This window comes from Maniola hyperantus, chromosome 18, assembly GCF_902806685.2.
Source record: "Maniola hyperantus chromosome 18, iAphHyp1.2, whole genome shotgun sequence".
Taxonomy (NCBI): domain Eukaryota; kingdom Metazoa; phylum Arthropoda; class Insecta; order Lepidoptera; family Nymphalidae; genus Maniola; species Maniola hyperantus.
The window spans coordinates 12,148,027-12,163,007 of record NC_048553.1 but is presented as its reverse complement, the minus strand read 5'-3'; the positions used below and the strand labels follow the sequence as shown (position 1 = coordinate 12,163,007).

At 38.6% G+C, this 14,981-nt stretch overlaps 1 protein-coding gene and 1 long non-coding RNA gene across 5 annotated transcripts in view; one reads left to right on the top strand and one right to left on the bottom strand.

The window, feature by feature from the left end:
- Nrx-1 (Neurexin 1) overlaps nt 1-11,044 on the bottom strand; it is a 181,380-nt gene extending 170,336 nt beyond the window's left edge. For all 4 annotated transcript variants that reach the window (XM_034977960.2, XM_034977961.2, XM_034977962.2 and 1 more), the window contains exon 1: nt 10,894-11,044. The gene's annotated coding sequence lies outside the window, so the exon portion shown is untranslated. The remainder of the gene's footprint in view (nt 1-10,893) is intronic.
- The window catches only part of LOC138403567 (uncharacterized), a 161,167-nt gene that overhangs the window by 60,306 nt on the left and 85,880 nt on the right, over nt 1-14,981 (top strand). The gene's annotated exons all lie outside the window — the stretch shown is intronic.

The following is a 14,981-nucleotide window of genomic DNA, read 5'->3' as shown; positions in this document are numbered from 1 at the left end:
CTGCAGCGCGGCGCGCCGCGGCCCCGCAGGCCTCCCGCTGCTGGCGCCGGCCGGCCAGATCCCGCGGGCGGCGGGAGTGCAGGTTGGCGAGGCCGGCAGCGGAGCGCGGCAACATCTTCATATCGTTTCTTCAATGATAGTGTTTGTGAGAAGTGTAACTTGCGCCATAGTAAGAATATACGGTGCCCCGGGTTTTCAGGAAAGTGTTTTAGGTGTAATATGGTAGGTCACAGAGCACGATTTTGTACCGTGAAGTTTACGCGGGAGGTCGTCGAGGAGCCCGACTTTGAAGAGGAGCGATGGGAAGATGAGTGCAGCGAGAACGGTGAGCTACTTATGTCAAATATTTCTATCGAAGCTTCGAATAAAATGTGCGATTCATGGTGCGAGACTATAGAAGTGGACGGGGTTTGTGTACAATTTAAATTAGACAGTGGCGCGGAAGCATCCGTGATGTCTTTGAGTTCCTATGAAAAAGCCGGATTCGATAAAATAAAACTAATTAAGTGCAATACTGTTTTACGTGAAATTAGCAAAAATAAGTTGCCTGTAATTGGATATTTTAATGGATTATTAAAATTTAAAGAACAAGTTTGCAATGAAAAAATTTATGTTTTAAATAATAACTGTAATAATTTATTAGGTTTGAAGGCATGTATAACTCTAAAATTAATTGCACGATTGAATCAAGTGTCTCTTGACCTCAAAAAGTATGAGTCAATATTTGAAGGAATAGGTTGTTTACCTACGGTGTGTAAAATAGTTGTCGACAAAACAGTATTGCCCGTTGTAAGTGCCTCGCGGAAAATACCAATGAAAATGCGGCCTCGTTTAAAAGAGGAATTGGAGAATATGGTCAAATTAAATATTATAAAAAAGGAAGATGAGCCCACGGATTGGGTCTCTAATATTGTTATTGTAGAAAAACCGGATAAAAAACTTCGCCTCTGTTTAGATCCGCGAAATTTAAACCAAGCCATTAAACGTAGCCATTTTCAGTTACCCACTCTAGACGAAATGGCGAGTAATCTGTCCGGAGCGAAATACTTTTCAAAATGCGATGCGAAAAACGGGTTTTGGATGATAAGACTAGACGAAAGTAGTTCTAAATTATGTACTTTTTCAACGCCATATGGAAGATATAGATTTTTACGAATGCCATTTGGAATTAACTGTGCTCCAGAGATATTCCATAACGAAATGGATAAGATATTTAAAATGGAAGGTGTCGAAGTATTCATAGATGACATTCTAATATGGGGGCGGACCAAAGAAGAGCACGATATCAGGTTAAAAGAAGTTATGAAAAGAGCAGTAAATAGCGGTATTAAATTCAATAAAAATAAATGTGTGTTTAGTGCTAGCCAGGTTACTTTTTTGGGTCATATTTTCAGCTCAAAAGGCATTTCACCCGATAAAAACAGGATAAGTGCTATAGAAAATATGCAAAAACCGGCTGACAAAAAAGGTTTGGAGCGGTTTTTAGGGGTCACCAATTATTTGTCCAGATTTATACCAAGGTACTCGGAATTATCCGCACCTTTGCGCGAGTTGCTAGGTCAGAATAATAATTTTGAGTGGTCGGACTACCACGACCGGGCATTTAATTTATTAAAGGCAAAAATTAGTAGTGCGCCAGTGCTAAAATACTATAACCCCGAGGAAGCCGTCACCGTGTCGGTGGACGCGAGCGCGCGCGGGCTGGGCGCGTGCCTGCTGCAAGGCGGCCGGCCGGTGGCGTACGCGGCACGCACGCTCACCGCCACGGAGCAGCGCTGGGCGCAGATCGAGAAGGAATTACTTGCAATCGTCTTTGGATGCACGCGCTTCCACCAGTACATTTATGGCCATGATAACGTTACTGTTGAAAGTGACCATAAGCCACTCGAGGCCATATTTAAAAAATCATTAAATGAGGCACCGGCTCGCTTACAAAGAATGCTATTGAAATTGCAACAGTATTGTATCAAAATTCAGTATAAACCTGGTAAAATGTTATTTATAGCTGACACATTATCCCGGGCGGCGACAGAACAGGGAACCGATGAAGATGTTTGCAAAGAGGTTATGATACATTTAAATACTTTGTATGACAATGTAGAAGCCACACCAGAGATGTTAAACAAGATAAGAGAAGAAACTGGAAAAGATGGGACTTTAACGGCGGTCGGATTATACTACAAAAATGGTTGGCCGGATAATAAGAGGGATACGGATATTGCGGTGCGACAGTACTGGATGGTTCGTAGTGAGCTTCATCGGGTAAAGGGAATTCTTTTCAGGAATAATCGGGTTGTGATCCCGACTTCGCTTCGAAAAGACATGCTCAAGCGTATTCACGAGGGCCACATGGGGGTAGAGAAATGTCAGCGTCGTGCGCGTGACGTCATGTGGTGGCCCGGGATGAGCACGGACATCCAGCACACGGTACAGGCCTGCGACACGTGCCAGCGCCACCGCGCGGCCAACCCCCGCGAGCCGCTGCAGCCGCATCCCGTGCCGGATCTACCGTGGGAAGTACTAGCGGCAGACATATTTGAATTGAGAGATAAATACTATTTAGTTGTAGTAGATTACTATTCTAAATTTGTCGAAGTTCTGGCGCTACCTAATATGATGAGTTCGAGTGTTATTAATGTTTTGAAAGATATATTTAGTAGATTTGGAATTCCGTCAATTTTGAAAACCGATAACGCCGGCCAATTTTCCTCGGAACAATTCAAATCTTTTACCAATACTTGGGGTTTCACACATGTTACGAGTTCACCGTTATATCCCCGGTCTAACGGTCTCGCTGAACGGAACGTACGAACTATAAAAGATCTCATGCGCAAGTCATATGAAAGTGGAGAAGACTGGAAACTCGCACTACTTAATTTTCGAAATACACCACTTTCTGGAGAAAAGTGGTCACCGGCACAGTTATTAATGAGTCGTCGATTAAACACTCGTTTACCTTCTAGCACTTCTCAGCTAAAACCTAAAGCAGTGAGCCCGCAAGCAATGCTCGATAAACGCTCACAAAGGATAGCCCAGTATAAATCGTATTACGACAGAGGAACCAAAAATTTAATTCCATTATCTGAAAATGAGCCAGTCAGAATGAGACAAAATAATGAATGGGTCAAGTCTCGTGTTTTACGTCCGGCTCAAGGAAACCGATCTTATTGGGTACAAACTGAAAATGGTGCTGTTTACAGGCGTAATCGACAACATATAATGAAAGTACCAAGCCAAGGCAATGTTGCTAATCATACAAACATGTCTTCTGGTATCGATTGGGACCATTTAAATTCAGGGTCAACGGGCAGTACCAATACAGAAACAGAAAAAGGGCCGCAAACGGCACGGCCACCGCAACTATCGCACGCACCTAAAGTAACAAGTAGCGGTCGAATTGTGCGTCCGCCGGCTCGATTTGATGAGGAATTCGATTATTAGTTATTTACGAAACCTGTTCAATGCTTCTATTTTATTTCATGATATTATATTACTACTTATTAATTGTTAAGCTAAATTTAGATAAAATTAATGTCACTTATAGGTATTATAAAAATATCTCAATAAGTGTTATAATAATATAATGTATTCATTATAATAAGCATGCCTAAACAATTATATAGGTATAGATAGGTATTCTAAAATTGGAAGGGAGATAATAAGGTATATCAATAATAATTTTATAATTTACAATGCAATTGAAATGAACTAACAGCTTTAATAATATTATGAATGTATATTATGTCTAGGATATCAAATGTATTTCATACTTGTTCTATAAGGAGGGAGATGTAGTAGGTAGTTAGTATAAAAATATAATATTATGTAGGTAGGCTCGGCCAGTGAACTATCCAATAAAGTCAGTTGTCTCCTAATGGTGGTTTGATTAACACCTACCTTTACATGACTGAGCTATCAACGCACAGGTCAAACTACTGGACGGATCGGGCTGAAATTTGGCATGCAGATAGCTATTATGACGTAGGCATCCGCTAAGAAAGAATTTTTGAAAATTCAAACCCTAATACAGTGAAATAGGGGGTTGTAATTTGTGTAGTCCACGCGGACGAAGTCGCGAACATAAGCTAGTTGCTATATAAAAGAAAGGTCGAAGAACTATCGACGGCCATGAAACGTGTGTTAGGTCTAGCAGTTTCCCACGCTCGTACAAAGGGCTCTAGACTTTGTTGATATAGGTACGATTATGTATGTGTAAGACTAAAATCAATGGTCTAGAAAAAAGGTTAAGACCTTTTTGATATCTAGCCGTAGGTTAGTCGTCAAACGATCCTGAATTCTATGGAAACGTTAGTAGGTTAAAATTTTCTTTCTCTTTTCCCGCGACGCCGACGGAACGGCGGGCAACGTTACATTATGCGGATGGTGTGGTTGTATAAATATTGTTTTTCATCTACCTATATGTTAAAAATTCAAAAATTCAAATAAATGTGAAATTGTGGATGATTGTTACTCAATCACGTAAAAACGGCTGAACGGATTTGGATAGATGGATTAACACACATAGGCTACTTTTTATCCTGGAAAATCAAAGAGTTCAAGTTAATCGTTTTCTCGCCGGCGGTCGGACCACTGCCTTAGCCCCAGTTAAACATTCCACAGCAAGACTAAAAGTCGGGAATTTTTCAACTGCTTTAAATAGTAAATACAATAGGAACCGCGCGATTTCCCCAGCGCAATCCAAAATAGCTAGGATTCTGCGTTCCGAGCGCCGGGAATGCAATTCCGAATGCATTCCATGAATTCGTAGACTCTTTTATTTCGAAACTAGCTAATCGGAAGATTTTTTTTTTAATTATTTTAAACACTAACTGATGCCCGTGACTTCATCCGCGTGGAATTAGGTTTTTTAAAATTCCCATGGGAACAGAGAAGGGTTTTGGCCACAGTCTACCACGCTGGCTATGTGCGGGTTGGTAGACTTTGCACACCTTTGAGAACATTATGGCGAAATCTCAGGCATGCAGGTTTCATCACGATGTTTTCCTTCACTATTAAAGCAAGTGATATTTAATTACTTAAAACGCACATTACTCCGAAAAGTTACAGGTTCGTGCCCGGGATCGAACCCCCGACCTCCGATTAGAAGGCGATCGACCTAACCACCAGGTTAACACAGCTTGATTACACTAAGTATATTATAAATGTGAAAGTGTATTTGTTTGTTGGTTTGTTAGTTTATTGGTTTATTGGTTTGATGGTTTGTCCTTCAATCACGTCGCAACAGAGCAACGGATCGACAGGATTTTTTTCATGGGTATAAATAAACACCTGGAGAGTGACATAGGCTCCTTTTTATCCCGGGAATCAAAGAGTTTCCACGGTATTTTTAAAAATATGAATCCACGCGTACGAAGTCGCGAGCATCAGCTAGTATTATACAAAGTTTGTAGCAACTGGTCCAGATAACCACACCGCATAGTCTGGATATTGCATTTCAAATTGTAAATACTTCGATACAGCCCGAAACGTTATATTGAAAATTTCCCCTTCAAAGAATCTTTCAAAGAATGCCTGCTTTACTATTAGATGGAATGTTAAAGCCAATCTAATGTAAGTATCTTCGAGAATATGAAACGACTAGCTGACTTGCCCGACTTCGCTTACCTATTTTATGGCATTTTTTAAATAATAATACTAGTACCTTTACAGAGCGACGTAGTTGCATAAGCGACCAAGCTCTTTAAATAAGAGATATTATATATTTATTTTTTTTATCGATACAATATAATATAATTTAATAATTACTTGAAGATGGAAACAAATAAACTATTAATAAACTTAAATCTAAAAAAAAAGAAAACAATATTAAATTAAATTAAAACTAAAATAAATTAAATTAAATCTAAAACCTCATCGAGACCACCGCAGCGAGGCATTGTACCCAAGATGCTGGCAGCATTACCCCTTTGGATGGCCAAACTAATTCTTTGGCCAAGGTAGCTGCCAGCTCTCGGGTCCCCGGTTGACTCGATAACTCTTTTCGCAATTTCTTCAAAAAGAGCTCGAGCCCCCGGGCCCCACGGCCCCAAGGTCTCCACACCAAAAGGCACGAATACGAAGCTCCCATCGAGGTTTTCATATTTGCGCCTTTTGGCCTGTTCGGCGCTGATGGCCGCTGCACCCGCCATAGAGGAGGTCGCCTGAATGTGGGATGCAGCTAAAGTGTCTACACAAGTTGCATCCCAAGTAAATAAGTATTTTTAAATATACTTCCTAATACCTATAGGTCAAGAAGCGTTGCCATCTTTGCTCTTATTTTTCGGAGCTATGTATATTTTAATAAATATCACTCGCTTTAACGACGAAAGAATATATCGAGAAGAAACCTGCATGTCTGAAAATTTCCCATAATGTTCTCAAAGGGGCGTGAAGTTTGCCAAACCGCACTTGGTCAGTGTGGTAGGTACACCTAAATTCTTTGCGGCGGATTATAGCAAATTGAGCTTTTGGTTCATTGTATATCATGGACTTCCGCAAAGTAACGCCTAAGTCTATACAACACCTAAATTCTTTTAATTTTGTGAGGATACCCATGCTCAGTAGTGGGACAGCAATGGGTTGAGATATTGATGATAACCTATTCTAAATCTATACTTAATATTATAAATGGGAAAGTGTGTCTCTCTGCCTGTCTGCTTGCCTTTCACGGCGCATCCGTTCAAGCGATTTTGGTGAAATTTGGTACAGAGATAGCTTGCATCCCGGGGAAGGACATAGGCTACTTTTTATCCCGGAAAATCAAAGAGTTCCCGCAGGATTCTTAAAAACCTAAATCCACGCGGAAAAAGTCGGGGGCATCATCTAGTAACTGATCCCAAATTTTCATGCATATCGCTTGAAAAATGACGCATTTTCAAACTTTCATCCCCTTACATCCCCATGAAGGTGGAATTCCAATCTAACAAAGCCGAGTCAGGTCACAAAAACTGCAGCAAAATCGTGAGATAGCTACAAAGTTGTGAACACGTTGTGAGCGAGTTGTGTACATGTTGTGAGCAACTGGGACAAAACAGTATCGCATCCTATAACTCGGAGATTGCATTTCAAATTATGTATACAGTTTTCGTGACATTATATTGCATCGTTCGTATTCGAAGATATCTCTCAGATTCTTATGCATTGTACCTACCTAGTTATTATTTTATTTATTTATTTTTTACTTCCGCCGCGACTTCGTCCGCGTGGATTTAGGTTTTTGAAAATCCCCGTGGGAACTCTTTGATTTTCCGGAATAATAAGTAGCCTATGTCCTTCCTATTTCATCAAAATCGGTTAAACCACCAACATCATGACTTTTAGACTAAGAGAGAAAATGTCGCGTGCTTTGGATATAAATTATATGGGCAAACCTATCAACGAAGTAAATGTAACGAAATTTTTAGGACTGAATATTAATTGTAATCTAAATTGGAAAGAGCATATAACTCATATTTGCACTAAGTTGAGCCAATTCTCCTATGCGCTTTATATGTTGGGTAAAACGGTTGATGTTTCGACACTATTAACGGTTTACCATGGATATGTCGCCTCACTGTTGAGATATTGCATTATATTCTGGGGTAATTCTACAGAAAAAGAGGCTGCATTCAAAGCGCAAAAGAAATGTTTAAGGTCAATATTTAGATTAAAAATGACGGACAGTTGTAAACCCTATTTTAAGAAATATAATATTTTGACCATGCCATGTATATATATTTATGAGACTATCATTTTTATTAAACAAAACTTGAATTTATATGAAAACTTCAATAGTAAAAGGCATGTGCTTAAACTGCGGCACCCTCCTAGTAGAACCGCTCATTTCTCCAAAAGTTTTTTTGCCACTGGGCCACTCTTGTATAATCACTTGCCCAAATATATAATTGAGACGCGAGAACTTCCTTTATTTAAGATAAAATTGAAAAAACTATTGTTAGAAAAGACATATTACTCGATTAATGATTACCTTGTAGATAAATTTTAGTTTTATTTTAATTTTTGACATTTGTAACATTATCATTTAAATTTGTATTTTTTTGTGACTAAGTATTTAATTTGACTAAATTTATATAAGTCATAACATATTGCATGCTAATAGGCAGAATTTGGCTGTACCTTTTTGTTTTGTAATATCTGCACTGTTTACCCATATTCGCAATAAAGAAATTTGAATTTGAATTTGAATTTTGAATTTGAAACTGTTGGGCCGTGAAAAGCTAGCAGACAGACAGACAGACAGACACACTTTCGCATTTATAATATTAGTATGGATTGTACACCAAAACCAAAACAATAGAAATATAACAAAGATGTTTGCAACTACAAAAGACGGCCTAATCGCCAAAAAGCGATCTCTTCCAGGCAACCTTAGGGTAGAGGCGATATAATAAAAATTAAAGATAGCGAAAGGGGTATACTAATTAAATAAAGTAAATACACATATAAAAAATATAACTTAAAATAGAAAACCCCTTTGGATGGCCAAACTAATTGTTTGGCCAAGGTAGCTGCCAGCTCTCGGGTACCTTGGCCAAAGAATTAGTTTGGCCATCCAAAGGGGTAATGCTGCCAGCATCTTGGGTACAATGCCTCGCTGCGGTGGTCTCGATGAGGTTTTAGATTTATTTTAGTTTTAATTAAATGTTGTTTTTTTTAGATTTAAGTTTATTAATAGTTTATTTGTAATTAAAAATTGATTAAAAACATTTTTTATAGTGTTGACGAATATCTAAGATGACATTTTTTCCTTTAGTGTGTATTTGGTTACCTTTTGACATATTTTGTATTAAGTACTATCTTGTTTTTTTTTTTTTTTCTTTTGTGACTAAGTATTAAATTTGGCAAATTTTATCAAAACTATGTACACGTTTGTTAGGAATATCATATTGCATGCTAATAGGCAGAATTTGGCTGTACCTTTTTGTTTTGTAACATCTCCACTGTTTACCCAGATTCGCAATAAAGAAATTTGAATTTGAATTTGAATTTGAAAAATTAAAAAAAAAAAAAAAAATTCACAGTTAAATAGAAAAAGTAGGTAACTTAATAAAGATATTCTGAATGTTTTGACATCAAATAATATAATTTGAAAAGTCTGCCAATCCGCATTTGCCCAGCGAGGTGGATTTAGAGCTGAAACTCTTCTCATTCTCATATGTCAAGCAGCAGGTATTTTAAGTTCAAGAATTCAAGATAGTATCTATTGAAATCGAAAAAGTAGGTAGCTAACTCAATAAAAATATTCAGTATGACTTGACATCAAATAATATCGCTGAGCGTATAGAGGTAAGTGGGACAGGTAACCCAATGAGATTTCCGGGGCAAATAAATGCATTCCAAATTGTCAATAGTTCGTGATTTTATAAAACTTGTATAAAGATTCTAGAGATCTAGGATAAATAGAAAACTTCGTGTGTATTCTGCTCGTCTTGACAGCCAATAATATCGTGAGACGTATACAGCTAACTGGGGCAAATATTACCACTGAGATTGCCGTAGAAATGCATTCCAAACTGTCAATAATGTTCGTGACTTTATATCATTCTATAATATAAAAATGAATCACTAAATGTGTTGCTCATCGCAAATCTCGAGAACGGCCGAACCGATTTCGCTAATTCTTTTTTTATAATATAATATTCCTTGAAGTATAGGGATGGTTCCTACGGAGAGAAAAATTTAAAAAATTTGAATCGACTGTTAGGCGGAACGAAGTTCGCCAGGGCAGCTAGTTGACTTATATATTACTTCGTGTGGACAGGGCTATTAAACAAACAAAATGGCACCGACTCATTTTCCTTCACCGTTAAAGCAAGTGATATTTTGATAACTTAAAAACGCACATAACCCGAAAAGTTAGAGGTGCGTGCCCGGGATCGAACCCCCGACCTCCGATTGGAAGGTAGACGTCCTAACCACTAGGCTACCACAGCTAATGTGCCTAATATTAAGTATTAGCTGTTAATGAACAACTTTGGTCCGCATCAATTCTCGAGGCGGCTGGCGTAGATCAATGTGTTTACGATAGGTAGCGCACGGGGCGTCTTGGGGGAATTAATTCGGGCATATTAGATACAATAATATAATTAAGAGTTGTGCCTGAACTTGCGAGGTTTAGCTACTATCGTAATAGGTACGTTCTAAAACCTTCTACAAGTTCTACGAGCACATAAAAAGAAACCACATTGTATATGATACCTTACTTCGAATGAAAATGTGTTCGACCCATCACCCATAGATAGTAGAGTTCTGGCTTTGTCTGCCTTTTTATTTGTATATCTACCCACACGTAGGTAGGTACTTTCAACCAGTTTCATTTTACAAAAGCCATCAATGTAAGTGGCTATTTATTTTTTATAATCAGCTATTTTTCACGGAGGTTTACGACACAAACGCGTGAGGAAACCATACAATTTTTATTGCCCTGTGCCCATAACATCCCCTAATGCAAGTCTAGCTAGTCCATACTACACTTATATGAGTAATATCTTTTACAACCTCGTAAAATGTCTACCCTGATAACTATATTAATATACACTTCCCGTTTATAAAGCTGCGGAAACCGCGCTGAAGTAGCCTGTACGTACATAATCGATACGAACGAAACATTTACAAAATACAACCTCCGCCAATAACAGACCGAATACCGGCTTATATACCTTTGCCTCAAACGATAAAACGAATAGAAAAGTTTATGGTTTATCCACAGATAAAAGGTTCAAAAAAGAAACGATTTGAAAATGGAACAGTACTAGAAAAAAACGTTCTGAAATTACAGAATGGAGCGCTAGTACGTGTACCCAGTAGCGTGTTAAGAGTAGCGTACTCTATGCTACATAGTACCTACATAAGTTATACAGGTTTGTATTGCTGTAGTGTATAAGATAGGTCTACCTTTTATAAGTCCATTTGCGGCGGCAACAACACAATTTGTAATACACGGATAAACACAAAGTCACAGTACACACGGTTATTGTAATTACTGAACTGGGGGGTTGGGTTATGTAATTAGATCAGGTTTTTGGACGCATGGCGCGAGGTTGGCGCGCAGAGTACGACTGCAGGCAGCAATGGCGGCGATCTGCGCGCGCAAACCGCCCTGCGCTTAGTGCGAGGTTCTTTAAATGCGATCTACAGTTGCTGTCACGTAAAACGGCCATTGGACGACAGTCTTACCAACCGTAGATTCGGTGACGGGTCCGTAGTCCCACCATTTTGTCCCATGGTGGGTCTAAAGTATACCACCATGTACCTGTAGTAGTCTCCCTAATGGGTCTACGATATACGACCATTTCATAACGGTTCGTGGTCTCACCGCGCTTTGTCCTACTGGTGGTTCTACGATATACCACAATGTATACTTGCGGTCCCAATGGTGAGACTACGGTATACCACGGACCACCATTGTATTTGTGGTCCCACAGGTGGGACTGCGGGATAACGCCATGTACTCGTGGTCCCACTTTTTTTTTTTGTTTGATATTTCAAAGCTATCTGCAATCAGTCATTGAATGGACTTTTATCAGATTGTTATGAGTGCATTCAGTGCGTGGTCCCACTACAGGTACAAAAAAATTACGTTGGTATCACATAGTTAGTCAATCACATGACGATTCTAAAGTAGATACGTTTAAAAGTTTATAAAAATAAAGTTTGACTGAGCTGAGCCAAAGCGCAATGGGATAGAACTTTAGAAGCCCTCGCATAGGCGCTTGCGTTCATGCTACGGAACACGCACAACACTCGCGCCACACACGCGCAACACACGCGCAACCCACTCGCCACACACGCGACTAGGTCTAGTGTCTAGGTCAAGGTAGGTCTAGGTCAACGGGAAGTACTCTATAGGTTTTTTTGACAGACAGGACAGACGGGCAGGCAGACAGACTACGAAGTGATCCTATGAGGGTTCATTTTTCCTTTTGAGGTACCGGAACCTTAAAAACCACTAAAATTGTTTTCTAGGATCAATCACCCATCTAACTACTAACTTAATTTAATGTTGCTTAACCTTCGATTACATTAATAAGCTTGCAACTATGTGACATCAATTCAGTACCTTAATAAATTAAGTTCCGAAAGTATAGCGCTTTTATTTTTTTAACGCGCTAATAAAAACGCACCTTAATCCAGACAAAAGGCTCGCAGTTTGTAACGTTCAGCGTTACCCTTCACCAGTTACATCTTTGCCAACCACCCCTTACTTATTTCACAATCCATTGCTCGCTAGCCATAGACCTCCTGACAATAAAATTATATTAAGTCATACTAAGTCAGCAATGGAGGTTACAGCAAGAAAAAATTATCATAAATTTTCTTAAAATAGTAATGTGGAGGCGAGTCATCGTGAAAAAACGTTGATTTTTGTGAAAGAATCACCCGTAGCAAAGTGCAATAGGGAATCGCGTAAATCCTTCGTGGGGACGCGTAAGCTCATACCTATACATATAAAAATCAGCCAAGTGCGAGTCGGACTCGCACTTGAAGGGTTCCGTACCATCGGTACAAGAAATAACTTTTTTTAATTTTCATGGCGGCTATTTTGAAAATTTTATTTTTAGTTGTTATACCGGCAATAGAAATCCACATTCTGGGAAAATTTCAACTCTCTACCTAGTACCCATTACGGTTCATGAGATACAGCTCGCTGACAGACAGACGGACAGACAGCAAAGGCTTAGTAATAGGGTCCCTTCGGGTAGGGACCCTAAGAACTTGCGTAACCGATTTAGTTGTAGTTTGGAGTTTCGTACAGTTGTACATAGACGGATCGAGCTGAAATTTAGCATGCAGATTATGTAATTGAATTTTTGTAAAATCAATCCCTAAGGGGGTAAAATTAGGATTTGAAGGTGTAGTCCACGCGGACGAAGTTCAGGGAATAAGCTAGTTTATGAACCGAGCGAAACGAGGTCTCTGAGTCTACTTGAGTGAAATTGCACTTGTCCGTCCGTCCGTCCGTCCGTCCGTCTGTTACAGCCTTATAACTTCTGAATTACTGAACTAATAAAGTAATAAAGAACTAAAATAAAGAGCTTTATTTCAGTCTGCTCCTATACGAAATGAGGGGCTTTCTGAATACGACGCTATGTATCAAAAACGGCTACATATCAGAAACTGAAACTTGTATAGGTATATAATTTTAATTATATCCTGTATATAGACAACAAATACTAAAATTACTTAGATAAATAATATTGCAAAGAAACGAAACTATTTCATTTTTAATGGGTATTAGGATTTTTACAATAATGTTAATAGATGGCGCTGTTAACAATATAAAACTAACGTGTATTATGGGATACCGCAAGATTCCGAACTGGCGAACTACTAGTTAACACGGCTTAATGATCACGACTGTTTAGTTATCATCATCGACCTGTCGCTGGTTCACTACTGAGACCGGGTCTCCTTTCAGAATGAGCAGTGTTTGGCCATAGTTTACCATGCTGGCCAAGTGTGGATTGGCCACAGAGAATCCAACCTCAAAAGTACGCATATAGGTACAAGGTCTTGCATGAAAACAAAATCGTAAAACGTTAGCGGAGAGACGGGAGAACGCTTTGTTGTGATTAGTGGACTCAAAACACACAGACAGTGGACAATGTGCGGAAGTGCGGAATGAGGGTATCGAACGGGCGTTTCGCGCGCCCTTTTAAGTCTATGGGTCAACTGTCATGTCAAAAGTACGGTTCACACCCACGAGTCTCTAGTATATAGTAGATAATCTATGCCCACGAGGTTCACCCGTAAATAGAGTAATAAAGGTAGATGCAGGAACGTTTGCTTTCTCATTCGCACTAAAAAGAGAGCACAGAAAAGGTTACAAATGTGATAAATAGAGACGCAGCTAACCTTTTTTTTGTCCCTTATCGTGTAACTGGTTTTTTTCAAGAATACATGCAACTTCCATACAAGAAGTTGCAAAATAAACTTTGAGAATTCGTGGCGTAATTGTATTTCTCATGAGTTATTTAGGTACTTGTTTTCACATTAAAAACGTTTAATACAAATATTGTTGATCGGTTAATAGAAATATTGACTACTAAACAATGGAAATAATTGTCGTGTTATTCATCGTTACGTCGTGCTATCGCTATCTCATACGCGGTTACACAGTACTTACATCTACCTATTATTCTATCTACGGGTTCACCTCACAAAATATGTAGGTTCGTGGTTCACCTTTAAAATCAGTCCGGTCCAGTAACCTCGGAAAAATCGATGTAACTACATCGGGCCGAGTTGAGAACCACCTCCTTTTTGGCAGTCGGTTAAAAATAAAGACTAAAATCGTACTTTTGACATGCAATTTGACACAAAAACTTAAAATGGCACGTGAGGTGTTCCGCGTTCCGCGTTATAGTATTTTTTATTCAGTTTGACATCGTTTGAAACAAAAATTGTAACGGGCGAACCCGGAACCTGGCCGGAATGGAACCGGACTACTTGTGTGGTTTAAGCTTAATAACCATAGACAAGGTTGACATCGACGTCAATATTATTGACAATCTGTGGGATGTCAGCAGGATTGAATAAGGATGTACCAGCTAATCATTTAAGTAATTTCAATCGATTTTAGATATAGCCTAACATAATAACTAATCTTTTAAGTCTAAGGAGTTTATGAGCATTCGATCTATGTTCATTTTTCGTTTGTCGTATCTACATACTCAAACTTTAATCGATTATTAGTATTTAGCATGGATGATAATAATAATTGAAGCTTTTAGAATCGAGTAAGTAACCTAGTTACCTACATACCTATTAGGCTAATTCTACCTAATAGGCCACATAACTAATAAGAAGTTATTATCAAAAGAAATTGAGCTAAGCACTAACTTAAATAACTTCTTTTATTATATTAAGGTAGGTACTTAGTTAGTTACATATTTATTTCAAATTTCACTCGAATTTCTTTATAATAATATTATGAATATAAAAACAGTTAATATTAATAAAATAATTATGTACTTATTTAA